A 15,786-nucleotide genomic window follows, 5' to 3' on the forward strand; every position below is an offset into this window, starting at 1 on the left:
CTAGAGCAGAAGGCAGTGCAGGACGGCTTGCTTTGCCCATGCACGGTGCCCTGCAGGCTCTTGCGCTTGCTCTCTGCGAGACGCATCTTCCCTCAGGACACACTGACCTCCTCCGGCGTGGTCTCTTGCACTGGCTGCGCGGCATTAAGGAATGGTTTCTGGTGGCTGGAAGACCTCCTGCTCTTTCTCCTCCTCCTGTTCCTCCTCCTGCTCCTCCTCCTGCTCCTCCTTCTCTTCCTCCTGCCCCTCCCTCTCCTCCTCTTGTGCCTCCTGACCCTCCAAACCCCTCATCCCCTTCCTTCCTCCTGCTCCGACTCTCACCTTAGAGTTTGCACAGCTGTTTCTCACACTTTTCCCTCCTCATCCCCCACTGCTGAGCAGCATTTTGCCCTTTTTGAGTGCCCTTTCAGGACAACCTTTCTCCCGAGGCCCCGCCTACTTGGCGGCTAGGCTCTGCCATGCATTGCGACAGTGCCGCTGGTAAAAGCAGTGTCAGCATTGGGCCGATCCTGGTGTTTACTCAGAGCCACCGGCAGCCCCCGGTGCCAGCACCTGAGCATACACCCGGTACGGGTCTATAGAAACGTCTATATACCTACATCTGAGCAGCTCCCAGTCTGGAAGCAGGCACCCAGTCAGAGGGAGGCCTGAGAAGACGACAGGGTTTTAATATGAAATGCCACTAAGCCAATCAGAGAGCGGTATGAAAACAGGTGGTTTGGGTCCTTTCACAAAATGGCGGCTCCTCACTGTGGAATGCGGACTGAAACAAAATGGTGCCCGCCGCTGTGGGTGGGTGGGAGGGATTGCCTGTCCTGGCCCATCCCACCTCCGGGAGAGCCACTCAGCAGCGTAGTCGTGCCCTTCCCAAATGGCCCTTTCCCCGCCCTGCCACGCGGTGTATGCCCAGCGCCTCCAGCTGGTGGCTTGGAAGAGCTGCAGGCTGCAGACCCGGCTCTGTGGAGCTGCACTAGCAGCAGAAGCAGCAGCTGCGCCTGCTGCAGTGTTCATGATCTGACCGGCCGCTTGGTAGCAGGTGTTCCGCAGCATATCACGCATAGCCAAGCGGGCCTGCAACTGTGAATTCGGGCAGTGGAAAGGGTTTAGCTGTCAGCTTTGGTGGAGGGCGTGTTGGCGCATTTCACTATAACAAGGTGGACTGTTCCTGCTCTTTGCAGGGGATGTGAGAATACGAATGGCCTGCACATCGTGACTGTGCCTATAGGGTTTGAAGTCCTGTGGCACTGATGTCTCGTGCATGCTTCTGTCAAGGTGCCTTTTTTTTTTTTTCTCAGTGTTACAAGTCAGCTATATGTCTGCTCAGGTATTTCAGCAGGGATGCGTGAGGGGCTAACCTTGCCTTTCGTGGCTTAAAGCCACACATAGTACTGAAGATGCAGGGCCAAAGTTGCCTGAGTCTCCACAGCCTCCAAGAGGGTACAGCAACGTAACAACAGGGCTCAAAGGCCCAGACTCTGCAGGGGCTCTTCTGATGGGACATGTTCTAAAAAGAGACTGCAAAGCTGCTAGAGCAGAAGGCAGTGCAGGACGGCTTGCTTTGCCCATGCACGGTGCCCTGCAGGCTCTTGCGCTTGCTCTCTGTGAGACGCATCTTCCCTCAGGACACACTGACCTCCTCCGGCGTGGTCTCTTGCACTGGCTGCGCGGCATTAAGGAATGTTTTCTGGTGGCTGGAAGACCTCCCGCTCTTTCTCCTCCTCCTGTTCCTCCTCCTGCTCCTCCTCCTGCTCCTCCTTCTCTTCCTCCTGCCCCTCCCTCTCCTCCTCTTGTGCCTCCTGACCCTCCAAACCCCTCATCCTCTTCCTTCCTCCCGCTCCGACTCTCACCTTAGCGTTTGCACAGCTGTTTCTCACACTTTTTCCTCCTCAACCCCACTGCTGAGCAGCATTTTGCCCTTTATGAGTGCCCTTTCAGGACAACCTTTCTCCCGAGGCCCCGCCCACTTGGCGGCTAGGCTCTGCCATGCATTGCGGCAGTGCCGATGGTAACAGCAGTGTCAGCATTGGGCCGATCCTGGTGTTTACTCAGAGCCACCGGCAGCCCCCGGTGCCAGCACCTGAGCATACACCCGGTACGGGTCTATAGAAACGTCTATATACCTACATCTGAGCAGCTCCCAGTCTGGAAGCAGGCACCCAGTCAGAGGGAGGCCTGAGAAGACGACAGGGTTTTAATATGAAATGCCACTAAGCCAATCAGAGAGCGGTATGAAAACAGGTGGTTTGGGTCCTTTCACAAAATGGCGGCTCCTCACTGTGGAATGCGGACTGAAACAAAATGGTGCCCGCCGCTGTGGGTGGGTGGGAGGGATTGCCTGTCCTGGCCCATCCCACCTCCGGGAGAGCCACTCAGCAGCGTAGTCGTGCCCTTCCCAAATGGCCCTTTCCCCGCCCTGCCACGCGGTGTATGCCCAGCGCCTCCAGCTGGTGGCTTGGAAGAGCTGCAGGCTGCAGACCCGGCTCTGTGGAGCTGCACTAGCAGCAGAAGCAGCAGCTGCGCCTGCTGCAGTGTTCATGATCTGACCGGCCGCTTGGTAGCAGGTGTTCCGCAGCATATCACGCATAGCCAAGCGGGCCTGCAACTGTGAATTCGGGCAGTGGAAAGGGTTTAGCTGTCAGCTTTGGTGGAGGGCGTGTTGGCGCATTTCACTATAACAAGGTGGACTGTTCCTGCTCTTTGCAGGGGATGTGAGAATACGAATGGCCTGCACATCGTGACTGTGCCTATAGGGTTTGAAGTCCTGTGGCACTGATGTCTCGTGCATGCTTCTGTCAAGGTGCCTTTTTTTTTTTTTCTCAGTGATACAAGTCAGCTATATGTCTGCTCAGGTATTTCAGCAGGGATGCGTGAGGGGCTAACCTTGCCTTTCGTGGCTTAAAGCCACACATAGTACTGAAGATGCAGGGCCAAAGTTGCCTGAGTCTCCACAGCCTCCAAGAGGGTACAGCAACGTAACAACAGGGCTCAAAGGCCCAGACTCTGCAGGGGCTCTTCTGATGGGACATGTTCTAAAAAGAGACTGCAAAGCTGCTAGAGCAGAAGGCAGTGCAGGACGGCTTGCTTTGCCCATGCACGGTGCCCTGCAGGCTCTTGCGCTTGCTCTCTGCGAGACGCATCTTCCCTCAGGACACACTGACCTCCTCTGGCGTGGTCTCTTGCACTGGCTGCGCGGCATTAAGGAATGGTTTCTGGTGGCTGGAAGACCTCCCGCTCTTTCTCCTCCTCCTGTTCCTCCTCCTGCTCCTCCTCCTGCTCCTCCTTCTCTTCCTCCTTCCCCTCCCTCTCCTCCTCTTGTGCCTCCTGACCCTCCAAACCCCTCATCCCCTTCCTTCCTCCTGCTCCGACTCTCACCTTAGAGTTTGCACAGCTGTTTCTCACACTTTTCCCTCCTCACCCCCCACTGCTGAGCAGCATTTTGCCCTTTTTGAGTGCCCTTTCAGGACAACCTTTCTCCCGAGGCCCCGCCTACTTGGCGGCTAGGCTCTGCCATGCATTGCGACAGTGCCGCTGGTAAAAGCAGTGTCAGCATTGGGCCGATCCTGGTGTTTACTCAGAGCCACCGGCAGCCCCCGGTGCCAGCACCTGAGCATACACCCGGTACGGGTCTATAGAAACGTCTATATACCTACATCTGAGCAGCTCCCAGTCTGGAAGCAGGCACCCAGTCAGAGGGAGGCCTGAGAAGACGACAGGGTTTTAATATGAAATGCCACTAAGCCAATCAGAGAGCGGTATGAAAACAGGTGGTTTGGGTCCTTTCACAAAATGGCGGCTCCTCACTGTGGAATGCGGACTGAAACAAAATGGTGCCCGCCGCTGTGGGTGGGTGGGAGGGATTGCCTGTCCTGGCCCATCCCACCTCCGGGAGAGCCACTCAGCAGCATAGTCGTGCCCTTCCCAAATGGCCCTTTCCCCGCCCTGCCACGCGGTGTATGCCCAGCGCCTCCAGCTGGTGGCTTGGAAGAGCTGCAGGCTGCAGACCCGGCTCTGTGGAGCTGCACTAGCAGCAGAAGCAGCAGCTGCGCCTGCTGCAGTGTTCATGATCTGACCGGCCGCTTGGTAGCAGGTGTTCCGCAGCATATCACGCATAGCCAAGCGGGCCTGCAACTGTGAATTCGGGCAGTGGAAAGGGTTTAGCTGTCAGCTTTGGTGGAGAGCGTGTTGGCGCATTTCACTATAACAAGGTGGACTGTTCCTGCTCTTTGCAGGGGATGTGAGAATACGAATGGCCTGCACATCGTGACTGTGCCTATGGGGTTTGAAGTCCTGTGGCACTGATGTCTCGTGCATGCTTCTGTCAAGGTGCCTTTTTTTTTTTCTCAGTGTTACAAGTCAGCTATAAGTCTGCTCAGGTATTTCAGCAGGGATGCGTGAGGGGCTAACCTTGCCTTTCGTGGCTTAAAGCCACACATAGTACTGAAGATGCAGGGCCAAAGTTGCCTGAGTTTCCACAGCCTCCAAGAGGGTATAGCAACGTAACAACAGGGCTCAAAGGCCCAGACTCTGCAGGGGCTCTTCTGATGGTACATGTTCTAAAAAGAGACTGCAAAGCTGCTAGAGCAGAAGGCCGTGCAGGACGGCTTGCTTTGCCCATGCACGGTGCCCTGCAGGCTCTTGCGCTTGCTCTCTGTGAGACTCATCTTCCCTCAGGACACACTGACCTCCTCCGGCGTGGTCTCTTGCACTGGCTGCGCGGCATTAAGGAATGGTTTCTGGTGGCTGGAAGACCTCCTGCTCTTTCTCCTCCTCCTGCTCCTCCTCCTGCTCCTCCTCCTGCTCCTCCTTCTCTTTCTCCTGATCCTCCTTCTCCTCCTCTTGTGCCTCCTGACCCTCCAAACCCCTCATCCCCTTCCTTCCTCCTGCTCCGACTCTCACCTTAGCGTTTGCACAGCTGTTTCTCACACTTTTCCCTCCTCATCCCCCACTGCTGAGCAGCATTTTGCCCTTTTTGAGTGCCCTTTCAGGACAACCTTTCTCCTGAGGCCCCGCCTACTTGGCGGCTAGGGTCTGCCATGCATTGCGACAGTGCCGCTGGTAACAGCAGTGTCAGCATTGGGCCGATCCTGGTGTTTACTCAGAGCCACCGGCAGCCCCCGGTGCCAGCACCTGAGCATACACCTGGTACGGGTCTATAGAAACGTCTATATACCTACATCTGAGCAGCTCCCAGTCTGGAAGCAGGCACCCAGTCAGAGGGAGGCCTGAGAAGACGACAGGGTTTTAATATGAAATGCCACTAAGCCAATCAGAGAGCGGTATGAAAACAGGTGGTTTGGGTCCTTTCACAAAATGGCGGCTCCTCACTGTGGAATGCGGACTGAAACAAAATGGTGCCCGCCGCTGTGGGTGGGTGGGAGGGATTGCCTGTCCTGGCCCATCCCACCTCCTGGAGAGCCACTCAGCAGCGTAGTCGTGCCCTTCCCAAATGGCCCTTTCCCCGCCCTGCCACGCGGTGTATGGCCAGCGCCTCCAGCTGGTGGCTTGGAAGAGCTGCAGGCTGCAGACCCGGCTCTGTGGAGCTGCACTAGCAGCAGAAGCAGCAGCTGCGCCTGCTGCAGTGTTCATGATCTGACCGGCCGCTTGGTAGCAGGTGTTCCGCAGCATATCACGCATAGCCAAGCGGGCCTGCAACTGTGAATTCGGGCAGTGGAAAGGGTTTAGCTGTCAGCTTTGGTGGAGGGCGTGTTGGCGCATTTCACTATAACAAGGTGGACTGTTCCTGCTCTTTGCAGGGGATGTGAGAATACGAATGGCCTGCACATCGTGACTGTGCCTATGGGGTTTGAAGTCCTGTGGCACTGATGTCTCGTGCATGCTTCTGTCAAGGTGCCTTTTTTTTTTTCTCAGTGTTACAAGTCAGCTATAACTCTGCTCAGGTATTTCAGCAGGGATGCGTGAGGGGCTAACCTTGCCTTTCGTGGCTTAAAGCCACACATAGTACTGAAGATGCAGGGCCAAAGTTGCCTGAGTTTCCACAGCCTCCAAGAGGGTATAGCAACGTAACAACAGGGCTCAAAGGCCCAGACTCTGCAGGGGCTCTTCTGATGGGACATGTTCTAAAAAGAGACTGCAAAGCTGCTAGAGCAGAAGGCCGTGCAGGATGGCTTGCTTTGCCCATGCACGGTGCCCTGCAGGCTCTTGCGCTTGCTCTCTGTGAGACGCATCTTCCCTCAGGACACACTGACCTCCTCCGGCGTGGTCTCTTGCACTGGCTGCGCGGCATTAAGGAATGGTTTCTGGTGGCTGGAAGACCTCCTGCTCTTTCTCCTCCTCCTGCTCCTCCTCCTGCTCCTCCTCCTGCTCCTCCTTCTCTTCCTCCTTCCCCTCCCTCTCCTCCTCTTGTGCCTCCTGACCCTCCAAACCCCTCATCCCCTTCCTTCCTCCTGCTCCGACTCTCACCTTAGCGTTTGCACAGCTGTTTCTCACACTTTTTCCTCCTCACCCCCCACTGATGAGCAGCATTTTGCCCTTTTTGAGTGCCCTTTCAGGACAACCTTTCTCCCGAGGCCCAGCCTACTTGGCGGCTAGGCTCTGCCATACATTGCGACAGTGCCGCTGGTAACAGCAGTGTCAGCATTGGGCCGATCCTGGTGTTTATTCAGAGCCACCGGCAGCCCCCGGTGCCAGCACCTGAGCATACACCCGGTACGGGTCTATAGAAACATCTATATACCTACATCTGAGCAGCTCCCAGTCTGGAAGCAGGCACCCAGTCAGAGGGAGGCCTGAGAAGATGACAGGGTTTTAATAAGAAATGCCACTAAGCCAATCAGAGAGCGGTATGAAAACAGGTGGGTTGGGTCCTTTCACAAAATGGCGGCTCCTCACTGTGGAATGCGGACTGAAACAAAATGGTGCCCGCCGCTGTGGGTGGGTGGGAGGGATTGCCTGTCCTGGCCCATCCCACCTCCGGGAGAGCCACTCAGCAGCGTAGTCGTGCCCTTCCCAAATGGCCCTTTCCCCGCCCTGCCACGCGGTGTATGCCCAGCGCCACCAGCTGGTGGCTTGGAAGAGCTGCAGGCTGCAGACCCGGCTCTGTGGAGCTGCACTAGCAGCAGAAGCAGCAGCTGCGCCTGCTGCAGTGTTCATGATCTGACCGGCCGCTTGGTAGCAGGTGTTCCGCAGCATATCACGCATAGCCAAGCGGGCCTGCAACTGTGAATTCGGGCAGTGGAAAGGGTTTAGCTGTCAGCTTTGGTGGAGGGCGTGTTGGCGCATTTCACTATAACAAGGTAGACTGTTCCTGCTCTTTGCAGGGGATGTAAGAATACGAATGGCCTGCACATCGTGACTGTGCCTATGGGGTTTGAAGTCCTGTGGCACTGATGTCTCGTGCATGCTTCTGTCAAGGTGCCTTTTTTTTTTTCTCAGTGTTACAAGTCAGCTATAAGTCTGCTCAGGTATTTCAGCAGGGATGCGTGAGGGGCTAACCTTGCCTTTCGTGGCTTAAAGCCACACATAGTACTGAAGATGCAGGGCCAAAGTTGCCTGAGTTTCCACAGCCTCCAAGAGGGTACAGCAACGTAACAACAGGGCTCAAAGGCCCAGACTCTGCAGGGGCTCTTCTGATGGGACATGTTCTAAAAAGAGACTGCAAAGCTGCAGAGCAAAAGGCAGTGCAGGACGGCTTGCTTTGCTCATGCACGGTGCCCTGCAGGCTCTTGCTCTTGCTCTCTGCGAGACGCATCTTCCCTCAGGACACACTGACCTCCTCCGGCGTGGTCTCTTGCACTGGCTGCGCGGCATTAAGGAATGGTTTCTGGTGGCTGGAAGACCTCCTGCTCTTTCTCCTCCTCCTGCTCCTCCTCCTGCTCCTCCTCCTGCTCCTCCTTCTCTTCCTCCTTCCCCTCCCTCTCCTCCTCTTGTGCCTCCTGACCCTCCAAACCCCTCATCCCCTTCCTTCCTCCTGCTCCGACTCTCACCTTAGCGTTTGCACAGCTGTTTCTCACACTTTTCCCTCCTCATCCCCCACTGCTGAGCAGCATTTTGCCCTTTTTGAGTGCCCTTTCAGGACAACCTTTCTCCCGAGGCCCTGCCTACTTGGCGGCTAGGCTCTGCCATGCATTGCGGCAGTGCCGCTGGTAACAGCAGTGTCAGCATTGGGCCGATCCTGGTGTTTACTCAGAGCCACCGGCAGCCCCCGGTGCCAGCACCTGAGCATACACCCGGTACAGGTCTATAGAAACGTCTATATACCTACATCTGAGCAGCTCCCAGTCTGGAAGCAGGCACCCAGTCAGAGGGAGGCCTGAGAAGACGACAGGGTTTTAATAGGAAATGCCACTAAGCCAATCAGAGAGCGGTATGAAAACAGGTGGGTTGGGTCCTTTCACAAAATGGCGGCTCCTCACTGTGGAATGCGGACTGAAACAAAATGGTGCCCGCCGCTGTGGGTGGGTGGGAGGGATTGCCTGTCCTGGCCCATCCCACCTCCGGGAGAGCCACTCAGCAGCGTAGTCGTGCCCTTCCCAAATGGCCCTTTCCCCGCCCTGCCACGCGGTGTATGGCCAGCGCCTCCAGCTGGTGGCTTGGAAGAGCTGCAGGCTGCAGACCCGGCTCTGTGGAGCTGCACTAGCAGCAGAAGCAGCAGCTGCGCCTGCTGCAGTGTTCATGATCTGACCGGCCGCTTGGTAGCAGGTGTTCCGCAGCATATCACGCATAGCCAAGCGGGCCTGCAACTGTGAATTCGGGCAGTGGAAAGGGTTTAGCTGTCAGCTTTGGTGGAGGGCGTGTTGGCGCATTTCACTATAACAAGGTGGACTGTTCCTGCTCTTTGCAGGGGATGTGAGAATACGAATGGCCTGCTCATCGTGACTGTGCCTATGGGGTTTGAAGTCCTGTGGCACTGATGTCTCGTGCATGCTTCTGTCAAGGTGCCTTTTTTTTTTTCTCAGTGTTACAAGTCAGCTATAAGTCTGCTCAGGTATTTCAGCAGGGATGCGTGAGGGGCTAACCTTGCCTTTCGTGGCTTAAAGCCACACATAGTACTGAAGATGCAGGGCCAAAGTTGCCTGAGTTTCCACAGCCTCCAAGAGGGTATAGCAACGTAACAACAGGGCTCAAAGGCCCAGACTCTGCAGGGGCTCTTCTGATGGGACATGTTCTAAAAAGAGACTGCAAAGCTGCTAGAGCAGAAGGCAGTGCAGGATGGCTTGCTTTGCCCATGCACGGTGCCCTGCAGGCTCTTGCTCTTGCTCTCTGCGAGACGCATCTTCCCTCAGGACACACTGACCTCCTCCGGCGTGGTCTCTTGCACTGGCTGCGCGGCATTAAGGAATGGTTTCTGGTGGCTGGAAGACCTCCTGCTCTTTCTCCTCCTCCTGCTCCTCCTCCTGCTCCTCCTTCTCTTCCTCCTGCCCCTCCCTCTCCTCCTCTTGTGCCTCCTGACCCTCCAAACCCCTCATCCCCTTCCTTCCTCCTGCTCCGACTCTCACCTTAGCGTTTGCACAGCTGTTTCTCACACTTTTTCCTCCTCACCCCCCACTGCTGAGCAGCATTTTGCCCTTTTTGAGTGCCCTTTCAGGACAACCTTTCTCCCAAGGCCCCGCCTACTTGGCGGCTAGGCTCTGCCATACATTGCGACAGTGCCGCTGGTAACAGCAGTGTCAGCATTGGGCCGATCCTGGTGTTTATTCAGAGCCACCGGCAGCCCCCGGTGCCAGCACCTGAGCATACACCCGGTACGGGTCTATAGAAACGTCTATATACCTACATCTGAGCAGCTCCCAGTCTGGAAGCAGGCACCCAGTCAGAGGGAGGCCTGAGAAGACGACAGGGTTTTAATAAGAAATGCCACTAAGCCAATCAGAGAGCGGTATGAAAACAGGTGGGTTGGGTCCTTTCACAAAATGGCGGCTCCTCACTGTAGAATGCGGACTGAAACAAAATGGTGCCCGCCGCTGTGGGTGGGTGGGAGGGATTGCCTGTCCTGGCCCATCCCACCTCCGGGAGAGCCACTCAGCAGCGTAGTCGTGCCCTTCCCAAATGGCCCTTTCCCCGCCCTGCCACGCGGTGTATGGCCAGCGCCTCCAGCTGGTGGCTTGGAAGAGCTGCAGGCTGCAGACCCGGCTCTGTGGAGCTGCACTAGCAGCAGAAGCAGCAGCTGCGCCTGCTGCAGTGTTCATGATCTGACCGGCCGCTTGGTAGCAGGTGTTCCGCAGCATATCACGCATAGCCAAGCGGGCCTGCAACTGTGAATTCGGGCAGTGGAAAGGGTTTAGCTGTCAGCTTTGGTGGAGGGCGTGTTGGCGCATTTCACTATAACAAGGTGGACTGTTCCTGCTCTTTGCAGGGGATGTGAGAATACGAATGGCCTGCACATTGTGACTGTGCCTATGGGGTTTGAAGTCCTGTGGCACTGATGTCTCGTGCATGCTTCTGTCAAGGTGCCTTTTTTTTTTTCTCAGTGTTACAAGTCAGCTATGAGTCTGCTCAGGTATTTCAGCAGGGATGCGTGAGGGACTAACCTTGCCTTTCGTGGCTTAAAGCCACACATAGTACTGAAGATGCAGGGCCAAAGTTGCCTGAGTTTCCACAGCCTCCAAGAGGGTACAGCAACGTAACAACAGGGCTCAAAGGCCCAGACTCTGCAGGGGCTCTTCTGATGGGACATGTTCTAAAAAGAGACTGCAAAGCTGCTAGAGCAGAAGGCCGTGCAGGATGGCTTGTTTGCCCATGCACGGTGCCCTGCAGGCTCTTGCGCTTGCTCTCTGTGAGACGCTTCTTCCCTCAGGACACACTGACCTCCTCTGGCGTGGTCTCTTGCACTGGCTGCACGGCATTAAGGAATGGTTTCTGGTGGCTGGAAGACCTCCTGCTCTTTCTCCTCCTCCTGCTCCTCCTCCTGCTCCTCCTCCTGCTCCTCCTTCTCTTCCTCCTTCCCCTCCCTCTCCTCCTCTTGTGCCTCCTGACCCTCCAAACCCCTCATCCCCTTCCTTCCTCCTGCTCCGACTCTCACCTTAGCGTTTGCACAGCTGTTTCTCACACTTTTTCCTCCTCACCCCCCACTGATGAGCAGCATTTTGCCCTTTTTGAGTGCCCTTTCAGGACAACCTTTCTCCCGAGGACCCGCCTACTTGGCGGCTAGGCTCTGCCATACATTGCGACAGTGCCGCTGGTAACAGCAGTGTCAGCATTGGGCCGATCCTGGTGTTTATTCAGAGCCACCGGCAGCCCCCGGTGCCAGCACCTGAGCATACACCCGGTACAGGTCTATAGAAACGTCTATATACCTACATCTGAGCAGCTCCCAGTCTGGAAGCAGGCACCCAGTCAGAGGGAGGCCTGAGAAGACGACAGGGTTTTAATAAGAAATGCCACTAAGCCAATCAGAGAGCGGTATGAAAACAGGTGGGTTGGGTCCTTTCACAAAATGGCGGCTCCTCACTGTGGAATGCGGACTGAAACAAAATGGTGCCCGCCGCTGTGGGTGGGTGGGAGGGATTGCCTGTCCTGGCCCATCCCACCTCCGGGAGAGCCACTCAGCAGCGTAGTCGTGCCCTTCCCAAATGGCCCTTTCCCCTCCCTGCCACGCGGTGTATGCCCAGCGCCTCCAGCTGGTGGCTTGGAAGAGCTGCAGGCTGCAGACCCGGCTCTGTGGAGCTGCACTAGCAACAGAAGCAGCAGCTGCGCCTGCTGCAGTGTTCATGATCTGACCGGCCGCTTGGTAGCAGGTGTTCCGCAGCATATCACGCATAGCCAAGCGGGCCTGCAACTGTGAATTCGGGCAGTGGAAAGGGTTTAGCTGTCAGCTTTGGTGGAGGGCGTGTTGGCGCATTTCACTATAACAAGGTGGACTGTTCCTGCTCTTTGCAGGGGATGTGAGAATACGAATGGCCTGCACATCGTGACTGTGCCTATGGGGTTTGAAGTCCTGTGGCACTGATGTCTCGTGCATGCTTCTGTCAAGGTGCCTTTTTTTTTTCTCAGTGTTACAAGTCAGCTATGAGTCTGCTCAGGTATTTCAGCAGGGATGCGTGAGGGACTAACCTTGCCTTTCGTGGCTTAAAGCCACACATAGTACTGAAGATGCAGGGCCAAAGTTGCCTGAGTTTCCACAGCCTCCAAGAGGGTATAGCAACGTAACAACAGGGCTCAAAGGCCCAGACTCTGCAGGGGCTCTTCTGATGGGACATGTTCTAAAAAGAGACTGCAAAGCTGCTAGAGCAAAAGGCAGTGCAGGACGGCTTGCTTTGCTCATGCACGGTGCCCTGCAGGCTCTTGCTCTTGCTCTCTGCGAGACGCATCTTCCCTCAGGACACACTGACCTCCTCCGGCGTGGTCTCTTGCACTGGCTGCGCGGCATTAAGGAATGGTTTCTGGTGGCTGGAAGACCTCCTCCTCCTGCTCCTCCTCCTGCTCCTCCTCCTGCTCCTCCTTCTCTTCCTCCTGCCCCTCCCTCTCCTCCTCTTGTGCCTCCTGACCCTCCAAACCCCTCATCCCCTTCCTTCCTCCTGCTCCGACTCTCACCTTAGCGTTTGCACAGCTGTTTCTCACACTTTTTCCTCCTCACCCCCCACTGCTGAGCAGCATTTTGCCCTTTTTGAGTGCCCTTTCAGGACAACCTTTCTCCCGAGGCCCCGCCTACTTGGCGGCTAGGCTCTGCCATACATTGTGGCAGTGCCGCTGGTAACAGCAGTGTCAGCATTGGGCCGATCCTGGTGTTTATTCAGAGCCACCGGCAGCCCCCGGTGCCAGCACCTGAGCATACACCCGGTACGGGTCTATAGAAACGTCTATATACCTACATCTGAGCAGCTCCCAGTCTGGAAGCAGGCACCCAGTCAGAGGGAGGCCTGAGAAGACGACAGGGTTTTAATAAGAAATGCCACTAAGCCAATCAGAGAGCGGTATGAAAACAGGTGGGTTGGGTCCTTTCACAAAATGGCGGCTCCTCACTGTAGAATGCGGACTGAAACAAAATGGTGCCCGCCGCTGTGGGTGGGTGGGAGGGATTGCCTGTCCTGGCCCATCCCACCTCCGGGAGAGCCACTCAGCAGCGTAGTCGTGCCCTTCCCAAATGGCCCTTTCCCCGCCCTGCCACGCGGTGTATGGCCAGCGCCTCCAGCTGGTGGCTTGGAAGAGCTGCAGGCTGCAGACCCGGCTCTGTGGAGCTGCACTAGCAGCAGAAGCAGCAGCTGCGCCTGCTGCAGTGTTCATGATCTGACCGGCCGCTTGGTAGCAGGTGTTCCGCAGCATATCACGCATAGCCAAGCGGGCCTGCAACTGTGAATTCGGGCAGTGGAAAGGGTTTAGCTGTCAGCTTTGGTGGAGGGCGTGTTGGCGCATTTCACTATAACAAGGTGGACTGTTCCTGCTCTTTGCAGGGGATGTGAGAATACGAATGGCCTGCACATTGTGACTGTGCCTATGGGGTTTGAAGTCCTGTGGCACTGATGTCTCGTGCATGCTTCTGTCAAGGTGCCTTTTTTTTTTTCTCAGTGTTACAAGTCAGCTATGAGTCTGCTCAGGTATTTCAGCAGGGATGCGTGAGGGACTAACCTTGCCTTTCGTGGCTTAAAGCCACACATAGTACTGAAGATGCAGGGCCAAAGTTGCCTGAGTTTCCACAGCCTCCAAGAGGGTACAGCAACGTAACAACAGGGCTCAAAGGCCCAGACTCTGCAGGGGCTCTTCTGATGGGACATGTTCTAAAAAGAGACTGCAAAGCTGCTAGAGCAGAAGGCCGTGCAGGATGGCTTGTTTGCCCATGCACGGTGCCCTGCAGGCTCTTGCGCTTGCTCTCTGTGAGACGCTTCTTCCCTCAGGACACACTGACCTCCTCTGGCGTGGTCTCTTGCACTGGCTGCACGGCATTAAGGAATGGTTTCTGGTGGCTGGAAGACCTCCTGCTCTTTCTCCTCCTCCTGCTCCTCCTCCTGCTCCTCCTCCTGCTCCTCCTTCTCTTCCTCCTTCCCCTCCCTCTCCTCCTCTTGTGCCTCCTGACCCTCCAAACCCCTCATCCCCTTCCTTCCTCCTGCTCCGACTCTCACCTTAGCGTTTGCACAGCTGTTTCTCACACTTTTTCCTCCTCACCCCCCACTGATGAGCAGCATTTTGCCCTTTTTGAGTGCCCTTTCAGGACAACCTTTCTCCCGAGGACCCGCCTACTTGGCGGCTAGGCTCTGCCATACATTGCGACAGTGCCGCTGGTAACAGCAGTGTCAGCATTGGGCCGATCCTGGTGTTTATTCAGAGCCACCGGCAGCCCCCGGTGCCAGCACCTGAGCATACACCCGGTACAGGTCTATAGAAACGTCTATATACCTACATCTGAGCAGCTCCCAGTCTGGAAGCAGGCACCCAGTCAGAGGGAGGCCTGAGAAGACGACAGGGTTTTAATAAGAAATGCCACTAAGCCAATCAGAGAGCGGTATGAAAACAGGTGGGTTGGGTCCTTTCACAAAATGGCGGCTCCTCACTGTGGAATGCGGACTGAAACAAAATGGTGCCCGCCGCTGTGGGTGGGTGGGAGGGATTGCCTGTCCTGGCCCATCCCACCTCCGGGAGAGCCACTCAGCAGCGTAGTCGTGCCCTTCCCAAATGGCCCTTTCCCCTCCCTGCCACGCGGTGTATGCCCAGCGCCTCCAGCTGGTGGCTTGGAAGAGCTGCAGGCTGCAGACCCGGCTCTGTGGAGCTGCACTAGCAACAGAAGCAGCAGCTGCGCCTGCTGCAGTGTTCATGATCTGACCGGCCGCTTGGTAGCAGGTGTTCCGCAGCATATCACGCATAGCCAAGCGGGCCTGCAACTGTGAATTCGGGCAGTGGAAAGGGTTTAGCTGTCAGCTTTGGTGGAGGGCGTGTTGGCGCATTTCACTATAACAAGGTGGACTGTTCCTGCTCTTTGCAGGGGATGTGAGAATACGAATGGCCTGCACATCGTGACTGTGCCTATGGGGTTTGAAGTCCTGTGGCACTGATGTCTCGTGCATGCTTCTGTCAAGGTGCCTTTTTTTTTTCTCAGTGTTACAAGTCAGCTATGAGTCTGCTCAGGTATTTCAGCAGGGATGCGTGAGGGACTAACCTTGCCTTTCGTGGCTTAAAGCCACACATAGTACTGAAGATGCAGGGCCAAAGTTGCCTGAGTTTCCACAGCCTCCAAGAGGGTATAGCAACGTAACAACAGGGCTCAAAGGCCCAGACTCTGCAGGGGCTCTTCTGATGGGACATGTTCTAAAAAGAGACTGCAAAGCTGCTAGAGCAAAAGGCAGTGCAGGACGGCTTGCTTTGCTCATGCACGGTGCCCTGCAGGCTCTTGCTCTTGCTCTCTGCGAGACGCATCTTCCCTCAGGACACACTGACCTCCTCCGGCGTGGTCTCTTGCACTGGCTGCGCGGCATTAAGGAATGGTTTCTGGTGGCTGGAAGACCTCCTCCTCCTGCTCCTCCTCCTGCTCCTCCTCCTGCTCCTCCTTCTCTTCCTCCTGCCCCTCCCTCTCCTCCTCTTGTGCCTCCTGACCCTCCAAACCCCTCATCCCCTTCCTTCCTCCTGCTCCGACTCTCACCTTAGCGTTTGCACAGCTGTTTCTCACACTTTTTCCTCCTCACCCCCCACTGCTGAGCAGCATTTTGCCCTTTTTGAGTGCCCTTTCAGGACAACCTTTCTCCCGAGGCCCCGCCTACTTGGCGGCTAGGCTCTGCCATACATTGTGGCAGTGCCGCTGGTAACAGCAGTGTCAGCATTGGGCCGATCCTGGTGTTTATTCAGAGCCACCGGCAGCCCCCGGTGCCAGCACCTGAGCATACACCCGGTACGGGTCTATAGAAA

General features: G+C 56.2%; 1 long non-coding RNA gene across 2 annotated transcripts in view; it reads left to right on the plus strand.

Moving 5' to 3' along the window:
* The window catches only part of LOC310890340, a 133,109-nt gene that overhangs the window by 72,181 nt on the left and 45,142 nt on the right, over positions 1-15,786 (plus strand). The window lies entirely within an intron of this gene.

Source organism: Anser anser (assembly GCF_964211835.1).
Source record: "Anser anser genome assembly, chromosome: Z".
Classification (NCBI taxonomy): Eukaryota; Metazoa; Chordata; class Aves; order Anseriformes; family Anatidae; genus Anser; species Anser anser.